Here is a 14,974-nt window from a genome sequence, read left to right as displayed (position 1 = left end):
TTGACCACAAACTCATGAGAGACCTTGAGCCAGAACTTCTATCCAAGCTACTCCCAAGTTTGTGACCCACAGGAACTGTGTCAGATAATGTGGTCATAGCTGTTTCAAGCTGATTTTGGGGTATTTTGTTATGCAGCAGTAGAGCAATACGGTCTCCATTTGTAGAAATTACAATTGGGATGATTCTCAATCACCTGTGGGTCTTGTACTCTGGCATCACATCTGGGTACAATGTGTCAGAAGTACAGCAGTATCCCAAATTTTAAAGCTCTGAAATGCTAACTAACTGATAAGCTGGAAGCACTGGTATTTTCCTAAATGTTCCCTCTTCCCGTTATACCCTGTGGGAGTTAGGGAATGGCTGAGGAGTCGATTTTATTCATAAGGACGCTGCTGGCAGCAGCCCTGTGGTCTGTTGGGGGATGTTGGCTTGTTGCCCTTCTGCTACACTGACCACCGCTCTTGGCAACAGAAACAGCTATATTCCACCCCTCCCAGGCTGCTCAAACCCACTCATTGGCCTCTTTCTTCCCCACCCCTCGATTGAAGTTGGTGGCAGATCCCACGACTTGTCTAGTCACTTCAAATGATAAAAAGTCTCCAGTCACTTCAAGTCTTTCCAATCAGTCTCATTTTAGTAATTCAAATGTTCAGTTTAGTGTAACAGTCAAAAACTCAAAATCTTTGCACCTCATTTAAGATGAAAGCCTCTTCTCTCCCTCAGTTTTGGTCTGACAGGCTGGCTGCCACCACTAGGAAAGAGAGCCAGGGAGACATGGTGTCTACCTCCTTACCTTGAGTTTCAGTGCCGCTTCCTACAATTTGCTAACCATGGTTCTGACAACCCCCCTCCCACCGCCACCACCACCCACAGGATCAAAGCAAGGTGGGGAGGAGACCGCACTGGAGAGCTAAGAGGGTGGGGGACAAGAGAAGACTTCCTGGGGTGGTTCTGTCTTGAGCTGCCATTGAAGGTCTCTGGGCTTAACAGATGCGTATAGTGATTCTATCTTGTGAAACACTTTCGTGAGATTTTTTTTAGTGATGCTCAAGTTCTAATACTGGAGGAGGGACCCCTGAAGATCTCTCACCTGAACTTTATTCAATACAGGTGAATGCACTTCCCCCAGCTGGTCATGGCAGCTTCTGTCTGCTGACCTCTCCTTTCCCTGCCAGGTAGCCCTCTTGGGCACATGCTATGACAACTTCAGGCCAGTTTTCTCTAGACAGGCCCATGTCTGGGAACAATGCACAAGCTCAGAAAGTGAAGGCAATTTCCCACTGTCAGCCGTGGTTTCTCGCTTTGAGGCTTTCTGACACATGAGCCCCATTTACCCATTGTGCCCCATTAACTTGAATGGGCACAGGTCAGGTTCTCCAGCTGGCCCTCTTGAAGTTCCTCACTCTGGCCTTGAAGCCAGTGGGAGATGCTCCCCGTCTCCCCTGCCCCATTGGAAGGAGGGAGTGGGAAATGCCAAAGCACTTCAATAATTGTCCTGAAGAAATTCTCTCTCCAGTCTCAAACTCCCTTTTAGAGTCTTCAGCTCTTGTACAGAATTGAGGGTGGTGGTCAGCTAAGGGGACAAAGACAGGTTTTGACTATTTCCTTGTGAAAGATCACTTTTGCTAATTTGAGACAAATAATTACTGCTGTCCTGTAGTGAAGGTTTTCTATGCAGAAGGGCAATGTCTTTAGTGCATGAGCACATTTAATCCTGATTAAAACTCCAGCAGAGCTGGGCCATTAGTGTCATCTCCATTTAGTCCTGAACCAGAGCACTTCAGCCAGCAAGCCAGTGACAGAGCACAGACTGAACCCAGACAGCCTGGCTCCAGCTTAGTCACACCTAATCTGTACCCTTCTCCATCTCCCTGTCCCTGTTTGTAGTCTACTAACAAGTCCACTGCGGGTAAGACTTCTCTTGGATGTCAAAGGAAAAATGCTTTTAGCTATGGCAGAATCCTTAGTTCCTGCCAAGAGCCGGGCTCCGGGCTTCTTTACTCTAATACCTCCCATGCTGGGAAGCAGCCATTACTGTTGTCATTTACAGATTGAGGAATTTAGAGAAGTAGTTTGCCAAAGGTTACACTGCCAGTAAGTTTCAGAACCTGGGTCCAAAACCAGGTCTGTCTGACTTCAGAGCTCTTCCTGGTCTTTCCTTACCACTGCTTGTCCATGTGCCTTGGGGGCAATCTCAAACTCAGAGGCATTTGCAGGATGGAGGTCGCACAGGTGACATCTAGGGCCGAGCAGGTAGGTGTCCTGTCATTTCCCTTCTCTCCTCCTGCTTTCTCAACATCTCAGGAGTGTGTTCTACTCCCTTACTACTCAAGTATACCCAGAGCAGCAGCAGCCAGATCACCAGGGAGGGAACTTGTTGGAAATGAAACTTCAGGATCCACCCACCTCTGCAATCAGAATCTGCCTTTTAACATGCTCTCCAGGAGATTCGTATTCACATCAAAGCATAGGAGCCGGTAGCCTAGTCACAACTCTAAACCCTCCTGTCCAGGAACTGGCAAACGCAGGCCCTACAAATACAGCTATTGTGTAGTTTCTGTCTCTCTCTTTTTTGGTCTCACTTGGTCTACAGTAGGAACCCAACTTCCAGGAGATCCATTTCTCCTGGATGATGCGGGGCAGGGGTTATGGAATCATTAACCTGTCAAGTCAGCCATGGGCTCTCTCTTCCAGCTCATGACTTAAAGCAGACTTCATACATTTGCTGAATCAGTACTAGACTTGTAACTCTCACTAACTCTCACTGTAGCTACTTAGTAGGGCTGGCCCTGGACTTTCTGTGGTGCTTCCTTCTGCTACTGGCTCAGCTGGACATGGTGTTAGCTCTGCACCCTCTCTTTAGCATATACTTCCAGGTTACTGGCCTCCTCTGCCTTTTGTACAACTTTAGTCGCTCCCTTTTCCTGCTTAAAAACCATCAGTGGCTCCCTTTGGCCTTACAGAGCAAAATCAGGATCTTTTCTGATTTTCTTGTCTGCTAGCTTTCAAAATTTCCTTCTGGTTATCTTTCAAATTGACCCTTTCCGATTCCAACCAGATGGGAGCCTGAGCACCCCTTTGCTTTCTCACCTTTGAGCTTTGAAGCTCTTTTGATTCTTTTGCCTAAAATGCTCTTCTGCTTTCTCGCATCTCTGTGGAAGCTTCCCTGCTTACGATCCGTCTCTCCACCTGCCCCTGGAAGCATTCTTTTCCTCCTCCAAACATCTCCAGACCCTTCTGCACCTCAGATATGACACTTTTCACTATCTTCCTCGGGTGTCATATTCTGCTAGAAGGCAAGCTCTTTGAATAAAAGCCCCATTTCCTTTTTTTAAAAAAATAAACCTTTTTCCACCAATGCCTTTTTAATTTATTTTAATTTTTCTTCTGGTAAAATACATTTGCCATGAAATTTACAATCTTAACCATGTTTAGTGTACAGTTGTTAAAGATAAGCAAAGCTGGACATGGGAGCTTTTAGGTAAAAGCAGATTTTATTCAGTAACTACTGAAGCCAGGAGAGAACTGAGCTCCTCTCCATCTGCCAGAGATGACTGGGCATTTTGAAGGGAGCAGGGGCAGCTGGGAGGAGGCCTGAGCGGGGCTCACACAGGGGCAGGGAAAGAAACAGTACAAGAGCTGGTCAGGGGGTTGGTCAGTGTGAATGCAACTGGGCCAGCTGTGTCTGTTCACGGGCTTTATCCGAGCGAGGCGAGGCTTCCACCCTCACACAGAGACTGCGAGCCAGACCCTGTCCTCCTTGGTAATTACATGCAAAACGAATGGCTTTTAGGTTCTTGAGAAAGATACTCCGGGTTACAGCAGAAACATAGACAGCTCAAAGGAGGGAAGATTTACAACTTAAGCTTTTTTTTTAGTAAATACTCTAAGAAAGGGAGGTAATAGTTAAGTGTTGACTGGGGCAAAGAGTAAATTCTTTTGTCAGCTTTGAGTCTTTCCAGACTAGATCTGAAGTTGGGGTTGGGGGGTGGGGGTTGTGAGTCTTCCCAGGGATGAGGCCCTAAGCTGCTAGAAGCCGACCTAGAGTTTGGTCAGGTCACGCGGGGTGGGATTGGGTAGGTTGGTTTCTGGAGGTCGCAGCTCAGTGGCATCAGAACCATCGCACTGTTGTGCCGCCATCACCACCATCCATCTCAGACTTTTTTTCATTTTGTAAAACTGAAACTCTGTCCCATTAAACAGTAAGTCTCCATCCTCCCCTCCCCCAGCTCCTAGCAGCCCCCATTCTACCTTCTGTCTCTATGAGGTTCACTATTCTCAGGACCTCTTATCAGTGGAATCACACAATATTTGCCTCTGCTTGTGTCTGACTTAATTTACTCAGCATGAACTCCAAGGTTCAATCATGTGTCAGAATTTCCCGCCCTTTAAAATCTGAATAGTAATTGCATTGTATGTACCCACCACAGTTTGTTTCTCCCTCCATCTGTTGATGGACACATGGGTTGCTTCCACCTTTGGCTTCTGTGAATACTGCTGCCGTGAACATTAGTACACACACAACAAGATGCTGGTTTCAATTGTTTTGTTTATATACTTTCGCATCTTCAGGACTGGCCACCTGTTATCTCCTCAATAAATGTGTCATTAAAATCTTGTTGAAAGAGTGTCTTGGCTGCAGGACTGGCCACAGTGCTCCACCGAGGCCCACAGTGGAAGGATTCCTGGAGGTGTGGTGGAGACGATGGGCTCCTGGACCACACCACACAGTCAGTGCCCAGGAGGTAACAGCGAGGTCGCTGAGATGAGGCCCAGCTGGAAAGACGGGCTCCTCATCTGAGGGGGGAGCTGAAGGTCAGTGCACTGATGCTCTTGAGGGCTCTGAAGCTCTAGCTGCTGTGAGTCCCTGTCTAGCATGTTCCATCTCCAGCTTTTTCCTTTTCTTTAGGTCCCAGGTCTCTGATCTCTTCCTCAAACAGCCTTCCCCAGCCACCACACAGGCAGCATCCCGTGGTCAAGTTACTATCTAGCAAAACACCCTGTTCATAACCTTTGAGTCTTATCAGAGGTAAATACTGTTTCGTTTGTTCACCTGTTTCCTTATTTATTGTCTGCTCCTCAACCACACAGTAAGCACCTTGAGGACCTGGGTCTTGTCTGTATCTGAACAGTGTTTGGTACATAGTAGGTGGTATTAAAAAAAAAAAGGCAGAATGAATAATGGCCAGCGTGTTTACACAAAGGATGTGGGCATCTGTAGTTGTATCTAAACAGTACTGGGGAGGAGGCAGAGACCCAAGATCCTGAGCATCTAAGACCTCATGGACCTGGGGAGAGTCTCCCAAAGATGCCCGGAGCAGGACCTGGAGGAAGCCATGGCAGGTGAGCAGAACGCAGGCAATCAGACCATCTGAGTGGGGCTGGCAGTCCAGGCAGGGGCCACAGGGACCTGGACCCTGGGGTGGAGACGAGGCCCAGGACTCTATTGATTGAACCAGTGAGCAGACAGGACTCATCAAGAGGAAGCGGCTGTGAGGCGGGACTCACTAGGCGGGGGTTGGGCCCGCGGAGTGCTGATGGAGGGCCCAGGGGATGAGGCTTCAGTGGCACTGGCCAGCGAGCTCCCTGCGGCCCTGACTCTGGCAGGGTCAGCCTAGGGCCCGAGCTGGGGTAAACAGCCTCAGCGTTAGGAGTACACAGCCTTCAGAGCCTTATCAGAGCCTAAAGGGCAATGGGAACCAGAAATAGAGCAAGGTCGTTGTATCAAGCCTGGTAAACTTGAAAAACCATGCTTCATGAACATAAAAGACACAGGCTATAAAGGAAAGGATAAAAAAAGTTAATGCTTTAAAACTTAAAAAAATTTTGTTTTTGGTCAAAAGACAGCATGAACAAGCAGGGACTCAAACAGATACTTGCACACCCATGTTCACGGCAGCACTATTCAGTCGCCAAAAGGTGGGAACAACCCAGTGCCCATCAGCAGGTGAATGGATAAACCAATGTGTTGTATACATCCAGTGGATATACTACTATTCAGTCTTAAGGAGGAATGAGCTCTGGGAGGGGAGATTGGGGAGTTAGTGTTTAATGGGTACGTAGTTTCAGTTTGTTTGTGTTGTTTTTGAGATTCTACGTGTAAGTGAAATCATATGGTATTTGTCTTTCTCAGTCTGGCTTATTTCACTGAGCATAAAGCCATCCATGTTGTCACAAGTAGCAACATTTCATTGTTTTTTATGGCAGAGTAATACTCCATTGTATATATGTACCACTTCTTTATCCATTCATCTATTGATGGACACTTAGCTTGCTTCCATATTTTGGCTATTGTAAATAATGCTGCAGTAAACAGAGAGGTACCTACATCTTTCTGAATTATTGTTTTGGTGATTTTGTTCTCTTTGGGTAAATTCCTGGCTGTGGAATTACTGGGTCGTACGATATTTCTACTTTCATTTTTTCATGGAACCTTCATAATGTTTTCTGTGGCAGCTGCACCAGTTCACACTCCAGCAGTACACGGGGGCAGAGTTTCAGTTTTGTAAGATGAACAGAGTTCTGCAAATGGATGAGGGATGGCCTCACAACAGCGTGACTCTTCTTAATTTCACTCAACTGTACATTTAGAAGTGCTTGAGATGGTGAGTTTTATGTTGTGTATCTTTTGCCACAATTTTTTTAAAAGGAAGGAAATTCTGACACAGGCTACTACACCAATGACCCTTGAGGACATTGTGCTCAGTGAAATAAGCTGGATACAAAAGGATGAATATTGGTTGAAGTTTGCACTCTGGGAGGACCTAGAGTTTGCAGCACCCCCTTATTGTTTTTAGAAATTGTGCCCCAGAGCCTCAACTGCCTCATAGGGTGACTGGCTGGAAGACTTAAAAAGAGAGACTGCTTGGATAATGCATTCCAGAGGTGTTGGGAGGTCATAGCTGCTTATCAGTGTGCCATGAAGACAGCGGGGACCATGAATGATGTGGCAGCGGTGAAAGGTCGTGCCAGACACTGATGAATATTTGTAGTAAAACCTCTTACGTGTCAGACTGTATACTTGAAACACTGAAGCTCTGGACAGTTGGTTTAAAAGTAATTTTTCTTTTCACCTCCAACTGACCTAGTAATTTTACTCCTTCAGTCTATTCTTTGGGAATGTTGCTTTGCAAATAATTGAACTCGATACTGCTCTTTAAAGGAGCATGCCTATTAACTATGTTAAATATGATCAGAGATAATGCTGTCTCCCAGGGTGTATAGGCTTTAAACAACCTCAACTTTCTTACCAGCATCCAGGGCTGTAATGTACTAACATTAGCCTGTTTTGCAAATTAGACTCTGAAGAGTCAGAATAATCAAACTCAGAATAATTAAAGACATAATAATTAAGCTCCCAGCAGAAAGCTGGTGTTGAGGAAAGGAATAGATAGGCTCCAAGTGTTATTTTTCAAGAAGGGCATTGTCTACAGATGGCTGTCTGTCTCGCTCCCTGCTACTCAAAAGTGTGGTGCTTGGACCACCAGGAGCAGCTGAGCGTTTATTAGAACTCCAGAATGTCAGGCCCCACCCAGACTTTTGGAACCGATTCTGCATTTTAATAAGACTCCCAGGTGATTTTTCTGCACATTAAAGTTTGGGAAAGAGTCTTCTAGCCTGAGGCGATTGCCTTCCAAAAGGACGCTGACTTGTAAGAACTAAAGCTTTCAGAGAGGAGAGAGGCTCGCTGGAGAGCTCAGTGAGAAGTTTCCTAAAAGCCAGGAAACGGGTTCTCTGGGCTGTCCTAAAGTACTGGGTTGCCATTTGTAGATTATGTTTTGTACAGAGTTGTCATTCCCTTTCCCCATTCATTGAAAAGATGGGTTCGATTCCAGAAAAGAGCAGAAAAAAGAGGGTGGGGTAAGTGACAAGGAAATCCCGAAAGCTCATTGGATTCTCCTCTCGTGTGCAATTCAGCAGGACCAGGACCCTCACTGTGTCTTAGCTTCCCTGACTTTGAAATGGCCTGGATCACTTCCCAGGCCTGCATGAGGATTCCTGTGAGTGCTTTCAAGGCCTTTGAGGTCCCCAGAAGAAAGGTCTGGCGCAGGCACCAGGCGTTATTGGGGCTATGCTGCAAGGGCCAGGTGGACTACAGATTCAGCAGCCTCCTTTGCCTGGGGTGCAGTGTGCTCACTTTCATCTCTGTCTCTGGCTTCGATGGAGGGAAAGACCGGGAAGGCGAATAGGTGGGGCGAGGGGGATTTCCCTGTATGGCCGAGTCAGAGAAAGACTCCGTGAGATTGGCAGGTCCCTTACTCACCCAGACCCAGCGCTCCCACCGCTGAGAGTGAGTTTCTCTTTTCACTTTTGTGATGTGAGGGGGTTCTGCGTAGCCGTGTGCCTGCCCTCCCCACCCCATCTCCCTGTGGGAGGGGCGATTACAGAGTGACATCCTGAAGCAGCAGGCTGGTCAGCAACCCAAGTCAACACATAGCAATGGAGGTGAGTAAACGGCCATGACTCTCAAGGTGATTTTGAGACACAAGCAAGCAAAATCTCTGTATATAAGTGACTCTCACAGAATCTTCTTAAAGGAATGATTGCAAATGGGCAGCTCCCAAAGCAAAACATGTCTCAGGTGTGCCCGGCTTTAGGAAAATCTATGGGCTCTCTCTTTCTCTCTCTCTCTCTTTTTTTTTTTTTTTTTTTTTTTACTGTGGCAAATACCCATAACACAAAACTTACCATCTTAACCATTTTTAAGTGTACAGCTCAGAGGCATTAGGTACATTCACACTGTTGTGGAACCACCCCCACCATCCGTCTCCAGAAATGGTTCATCTTCCCAAACTGACCCTCTGGACCCATTAAGCACTAACTCCCCAGCCCCTGGCAACCCCTGTTCTACTTTCTGTCAGTATGAATCTGACTCCTCCAGGGACCTCATGTTAGTAGAATTATCCAGTATCTGTCCTTCTGTGATTAGCTTCTGTCACTCAGCTTATGTCATAACATCCTCAAGTTACATCCAAGTCGTAGCCTGTGTCAGAATTTCCTTCTTTTTTAAGGCCAAATCATATTGTTTTCCATTGTGTAGATATACCACTTTTTGCTTATCCATTCATCTGTGGATAGACGTGGGTTACGTCTACCTGTTTGGCTTTGAGAATAAGACTGCTATGAACACAGGTGTTCGACTGTCTCTGAGACCCTGCTTTCAGTTCTTCTGGGGCATTTACCCAGCAGTGGAATTGCTGTATCAGTTGATAATTCTACATGTAATTTTGGAGAAACCACTCTTGTTTCAGTTCCAATTTCTCCACATCTTCACCAACATATCCTTTCCTTTTCTTTTTTTAAATGGGTCACCCTAATGGGTGTGAGGTGTCTGGGTTCTTTTAAACAGCAATATTTAAAACTAGTAGTACTGTTTATCAAAAACAATCTATACCCAAATTTTAAATTACTGGAATAAATAAAAGAACATAGTAAATCTGTGGGATTCTCCTAGTTAAACTTTAAAGGTGGGATGAAGCTTGAGGTGCAAACAGTGCAGTTAATTATTGTCCTTGGTTTGTGGTCAGCCTCAGTTTCTCAAGGCCCTTCTCGTGTCCGTCCCCTCACCCTCCCTGCTGTCCACACCTGTCCTGTCCTCTCCCACCACAGACAGTGTAATGTCACTGCTGAGATATTAACACCGGATTGTCATCAGCGGTCACAGCTGTCCTCAGGATACTTGGAAAACGGCTCTTTGTTAATGATCTCCCTGTTCACCTATTGCTTTTCTCACTCCCCCCTGTGCTGGGAGGGACAGGCTGACTGCTTGGGAGCTCTCGGGGACTGTATGGACTCACGTGGAGGCGCCCACTGGCTGACGGGGGCTGTGGCTGAGACTGACTGAACGGAGGACCATATGCCACAGTGGGGACCACAGAACCACAAGTTCTACTTGTCCAAGAACTGAGGGCCCAGCGGCGGCTTCTTTGGAGGAAGGGACTCCTCATCTGGGCCCTGACGATCAGGTGGGACGGGCTGGGCAAAGGGCAAAGGGAGGAGGGCCGCAGACAGAGGGCCAGAGCCAGGAGAGAGCCTGATGGGCTGGAAGCGCCCGGAGTGGGTCGGGGTGGGGGTGTGGGTGGGGGCGGCAGGGGTTAGTGCTGGGCTGGGGGTGGGGGAGGCAGTAGGGGAGGGGAGGTAAGTAGGAGCTGAATCATAAAGGGCCTTAAATTTTGCTGAAATCTGTGCTTCATCGTGTGACAAATGCAGAGCCTTTACTTTTAAACCCGAGCATGACATCATCAGCTTTTCTTTTTAGAATGAGAATTTGAACCCAAATGTGGCAAATAAAGTGGACAGGAGTGTGGGGAGGTCTGTTAAGAATCTGCTTCGTCCTGGCAGGAGATGAAAAGGGCGTTAATGGACAGGGGAGAAGAATTCCCTCGCTCATTCCACCATTCACTAATTGGACACTCACTCGGTACTTTTCCTGTGCTAGTTTTGTGCTGTGCTGGGCCAGGGAACACCAAAGCAAATAAGGTGAGCTTGGTGCCTGCTCCTCAGCACCTCTTCACCTGCCTGGCAGTCCTGCAAGTACAAAGCCATCATTGTTAGGGTGTAAATGCTAAGATGGTGCAGCGTGTTTTTGGAACTTAGGTACCAGAAGCATATTCCAAGAGATCTGGAATGTCACAAAGACTTCCTGAAAAACTGCCCTAAAAATCATGTCTAAGCTAAGACTTGGAGAAGCAGCAGGGATGGCCAGATGAAGGCAGGAGTAGGGCGGGTCCAGGCAGATGGAGAGTAAGATGCAGCCACTGGAGACAAGAGCCACCAGGGCTTTCTGAATGAATTAGAAGCAGTTGAGTATGAGGCTAGTGAGGGAAGCAGGGACCCAACTCCAAAGGGCCTGTGAGCCACGTGAAGGAGGCTGGGCCCTGTAATTGTAAGAGGAACAGGATGTCGCTGAGAGAAGGATCAGTTGGACATCGTGGGAAGATCTTGGACATCGTGGAAAGATAATAGTCTGGAGAATAATCGGGTAAATAGTAAGAAGGGTAGATGGACAGGACTTGGTAAACCACTAGCTCTGGTTTGTAGAAGAGCATGGAAACTCCAAGTTTTTAACTTGGGCACCCTAAAGCAGTAAGAGAAGGGGAGGTCTGTGAGGGAAGACATGAGTTCCCTTTCGGCACGTTGACTCTGAGGGACATTCAATGGCACCATTCAGCCTGCAGTTGGATATTCCACTCACAGATGGCTTGCAAGATTCACAGATGGTGCAGAAATCATTGGAGTGAAGACCAGATATAGGTGAGTCTGCAGAATGAGAAGAGAAGAGAGCTGAGGAGACAAACATGGGGAATTCTAACATTTATGGCTCAAGCAGAGGAGGACTCCCCAGAAGAGGCTGGAAAGGAACAGCTCGGGGGATGAGAACTCAGAGGAAGGAGGCGTGCACTCCGAAGGTGGTGCGTTCAAGGAGGGCGAGGCCATGGGGCACATGGTGGGAGGTGGAAGGGGAGAGTGACAGTCAGTGAGGGGGAGGCAATGCCTTCCTTGCTGGTAGAGCAAAGCCTAAGTCAGCCAGGGAAGAGTCGATGGAAGCAGCAGCCACCAAGGCAGATCAAGTCCACGGCTGCAGCACAAGGAGGCTAGTGGTCAAGAAGATGAGATGCAGCGGGGGAAACAGATGTTTAAGTATTTAAAGGCCAATGATTCTGATTAGTAAAGGATATGGAGCCTCTGGCCACATTCAGTACTGTTGCTATTATTAACCTCAAGCTTTGATTATATTTCTCTAGACAGGAAGCAAGTGTTCGGGACATGTCACTGAAGCCCTCAGTGGACATTTATGGAGCACTTACTATGGGCCACGTGCTGGAGTTACAAACGAATGAGCATAGTGCCTGCTCTCTCGTATTGTATGTCCTTGGAAATGCCTGTATTAAAAAAAGACAGAATAAAACTCTGTATTACTTTCAAGGCATCAGAAACAATTAAGAATATAGATTTCAATAAACTCTTACTTTTGTTATTTGGGGGGGCACAGTCACATTTTTGGAGTTTTTTCTTTGTAATTCACATTCTCAAGATCTCAGAGCTCAAAGGGCACTGAAGGCAAATAGTGAAAACCTGAACCTGGGCTCCTGTGAGTGAGGCCACGGCCAGACACTCGGGGTCAAGGGTGGAAGGAGAAACAGACCTAAGGCAGGGACACGAAGACCCTTGCTGGTGGCACTGTGGGACAAGCTCAACATGGAACATAAGTGGTCCTATCCCAAGTATGGATTAAGAATGGGAAAATTGCTTTTGATTTATTTTGCCATGTAGCTCTTGGGAAAAAAATGATTATGCCTAGAAACACTAAAGGGAAATACACCAAAAATGTGAACAGTGATTATCTCTTGGTGGAGGGCTTATGGGTGATTTTATTTCCTTCTTCATGACTTCATATTTTAAAATTTTGTGATAAATAGTGTTCATTTTATAATCTGAATAAAGAGGCCATTTTTAAAACACAAAAGGAAACATCAAAAAGCAGGGTGATGAGAATCTTGCTTCATTGAGAAAATGATGGAAATTGGAACATCGATAGGAAAAATGCTCAATGACACTGGAGAATGAAGGATCATGCTTACCAAACTAGGGAAGGTTCCAGGCATTTTCTTTACTCTATTTGTCATGAAATTGAGGGATAGCCAATCTGAAAGGGACTGTGCGATTGTGTGCCAACCCCTGCACACATTTTCTCTAGATGAGGAAAATGACTTGTCCAGGCTCACACACTTGTTATCTTTTTTTTTTGTCCTATTATGTGATGTGTAATTTTGTCTTAAAGTTCTCAGATGGAAAGTGGAGTTTGGGGGCCAATAAATATTTAAAGTTATAATTCTTAATTGTGATATTTTTTTCATGAAAAGACAAAGATTTGCTGCCTCTGATGAGAGTATGACATATTTTAAAATAAAGAAAGGTCACTAATAACTAAAATATCATATTTCAGTTTAATTCATTTGGTAGGAGGGATGTTCATCTTTCAAAAGACATGCACAGCTCTTCTTAAATTCAATTTTAATGAGTATTTGTGGGTAGGCAGGGATATAGATGGAAATCACATTTAGGTATATGTCCTTGTTTTAAACACAATTCCCTTTTGATACCCAGTCTCATGGAAAGGGACCTCCTTTTCTTTGTCCCGAATCTCTTAACAAAAGAAGTTAAGTGTCGGTCCTGCAAGTTGCTGCTTGTGTCGGCAGGTGAAGGAATAAGCTGCCACTGGTGGAGAAGAGAAGCTTGCTGCATTCCACACCCATTCCTGACTTGCAAGAAGGAAAACCTACGCAGAAGCTGGAGGGAATCCAGAAGACATGGACAAACCCACAGCTTCTCCCTTGAGAGAGAGGTGTGTCCACTCATTTCTCAGGTGTACCGAAGCCTTGAGAAAAAGGAGGGATTGCTTGCCTTGGGGGCATGTCACTTAGGCAGGCTCAGTCCTGAGCAGCAATGTTCCAGGCATTTGGGATAGACACAACTTGGACTCCTCAGTGTGTGAAACCCCAAAACCACAACTGCTGACATAGGACTTCGTAGACTCTGTCAGTCTTTAGGGCTGAAGAAACCCAGCAGCCAACAGCCCTGGGTAGGTCTCCCTTTCCTGTCACATCTTCACATTAAATTAGGGTGAATGATCTCAGCTAACTTTGAGAAATTATTGGTTAAATTCTCTGTTAAATTCTCTAGATGGAAAACATATTATTCTTCTCCAAGAACCCATCTAGAATTTTTCAGTATCCTTGGGGTCAACTTAAAAATTCTACTGCCTTTCTTTCTTGTGCAGATGTGTATCAGGGTGATGGGATAGGGGTTTCTTCCAAAGGACTCAGCTTGACAGATCTGGTCCCAGAGAGAAAAGTATTGGTAAAAGTGTTCAAAATAACAGACAATACCATTCAAGATACTTCGCTCATCTTTAGCCTCAGTCATATGCCAGAATAAAATAAAGCAAAGAGCTATGTAGTTGGGATTTTTTTGTTGTTAATTTTTGGCATGCAAAGATAATAATTATTTAGCCCTTACATTTATTTCTATGAATTATATTTTGTGCACAGTGTGAGGTAAGGGATATATATATATATATATGCCTTTGTCTTTGTTGAAAATCAGTTGATGATAAATGTAAGGGCTTATTTCTGGACACTCTATTCTGTCCCACCAACCCTTTTGTCTCTGATTATGGCTGTACAAGATTGTCTTGATTACTATAGCTTCATAGTAGGTTTTGAAACCAGGTTGTGTAAGTCCTATAACTTTGTTCTTTTTCAAAATAATTTGGCTCTTCTAGGGTCTTTGTATTTCCATATGACTTGACTTGTAGGGTCAGGTTGTCAAATTCTATTAAAAAACTTGCTGAGATTTTGATGGGGATTTTGTGGAATCTCTAGATCAGTTTAGAGAGGATTGTCCCCTTAACAATGTTGAGTCTTCTAACATAGGTACATGGTATAGCTCTTCATTTATTCATAAGATCGTCAGATAAAAATCTCAGCAACTTTTTGTGACTTTTAATGGGTAGTTCTTGTATTTACTTTGCTAAATTTATTCCTATGCATTTTATTCTTTTTGATGCTATTACGAATGGAATTGATTTTTAACTTCAATTTTCAGATTGTTCATCATTAGTATATTGAAATAAAGTTAATTTTATGTACTGGAGTGTCCTGTACCCTTACTGAACTAGTTTAGTAATGCTAGTAAATTTTCTGAGACTCCTTAGCATTTTCTACATACAGGATCATGTTGTCTGCAAATAAGGCAGTTTCACTTCTTCCCTGTCCAATCCACATAGCTTTTATTTGTTCTTATTGCATTATTTCATCAGCTAGAGCCTTGAGGACAATGTCAGATAAAAGCCAATATCCTTGCCCTGTCCCTAGTCTCGGAGGGTAAGCATCCATTTTTTCACCTATTTCATTTATTTTTATATTTTAAATTGTGGTGAAATACATATTTCATAACATAAAATTTGCCATT

The 14,974-nt window shown here is 45.1% G+C and overlaps 1 long non-coding RNA gene across 1 annotated transcript; it reads left to right on the top strand.

The window, feature by feature from the left end:
• Positions 1 to 7,840: 7,840 nt before the first annotated feature.
• Positions 7,841 to 14,651, top strand: LOC140846760 (uncharacterized). Its single transcript, XR_012126155.1, has 3 exons — positions 7,841 to 8,446; positions 9,759 to 9,966; positions 13,201 to 14,651. It is a non-coding gene; the product is annotated as an uncharacterized lncRNA (long non-coding RNA).
• Positions 14,652 to 14,974: the final 323 nt, after the last annotated feature.

The sequence above is a fragment of the Manis javanica genome, chromosome 16 (assembly GCF_040802235.1).
Source record: "Manis javanica isolate MJ-LG chromosome 16, MJ_LKY, whole genome shotgun sequence".
Lineage (NCBI taxonomy): Eukaryota > Metazoa > Chordata > Mammalia > Pholidota > Manidae > Manis > Manis javanica.
This window is presented reverse-complemented; position numbering and strand designations above follow the sequence as displayed.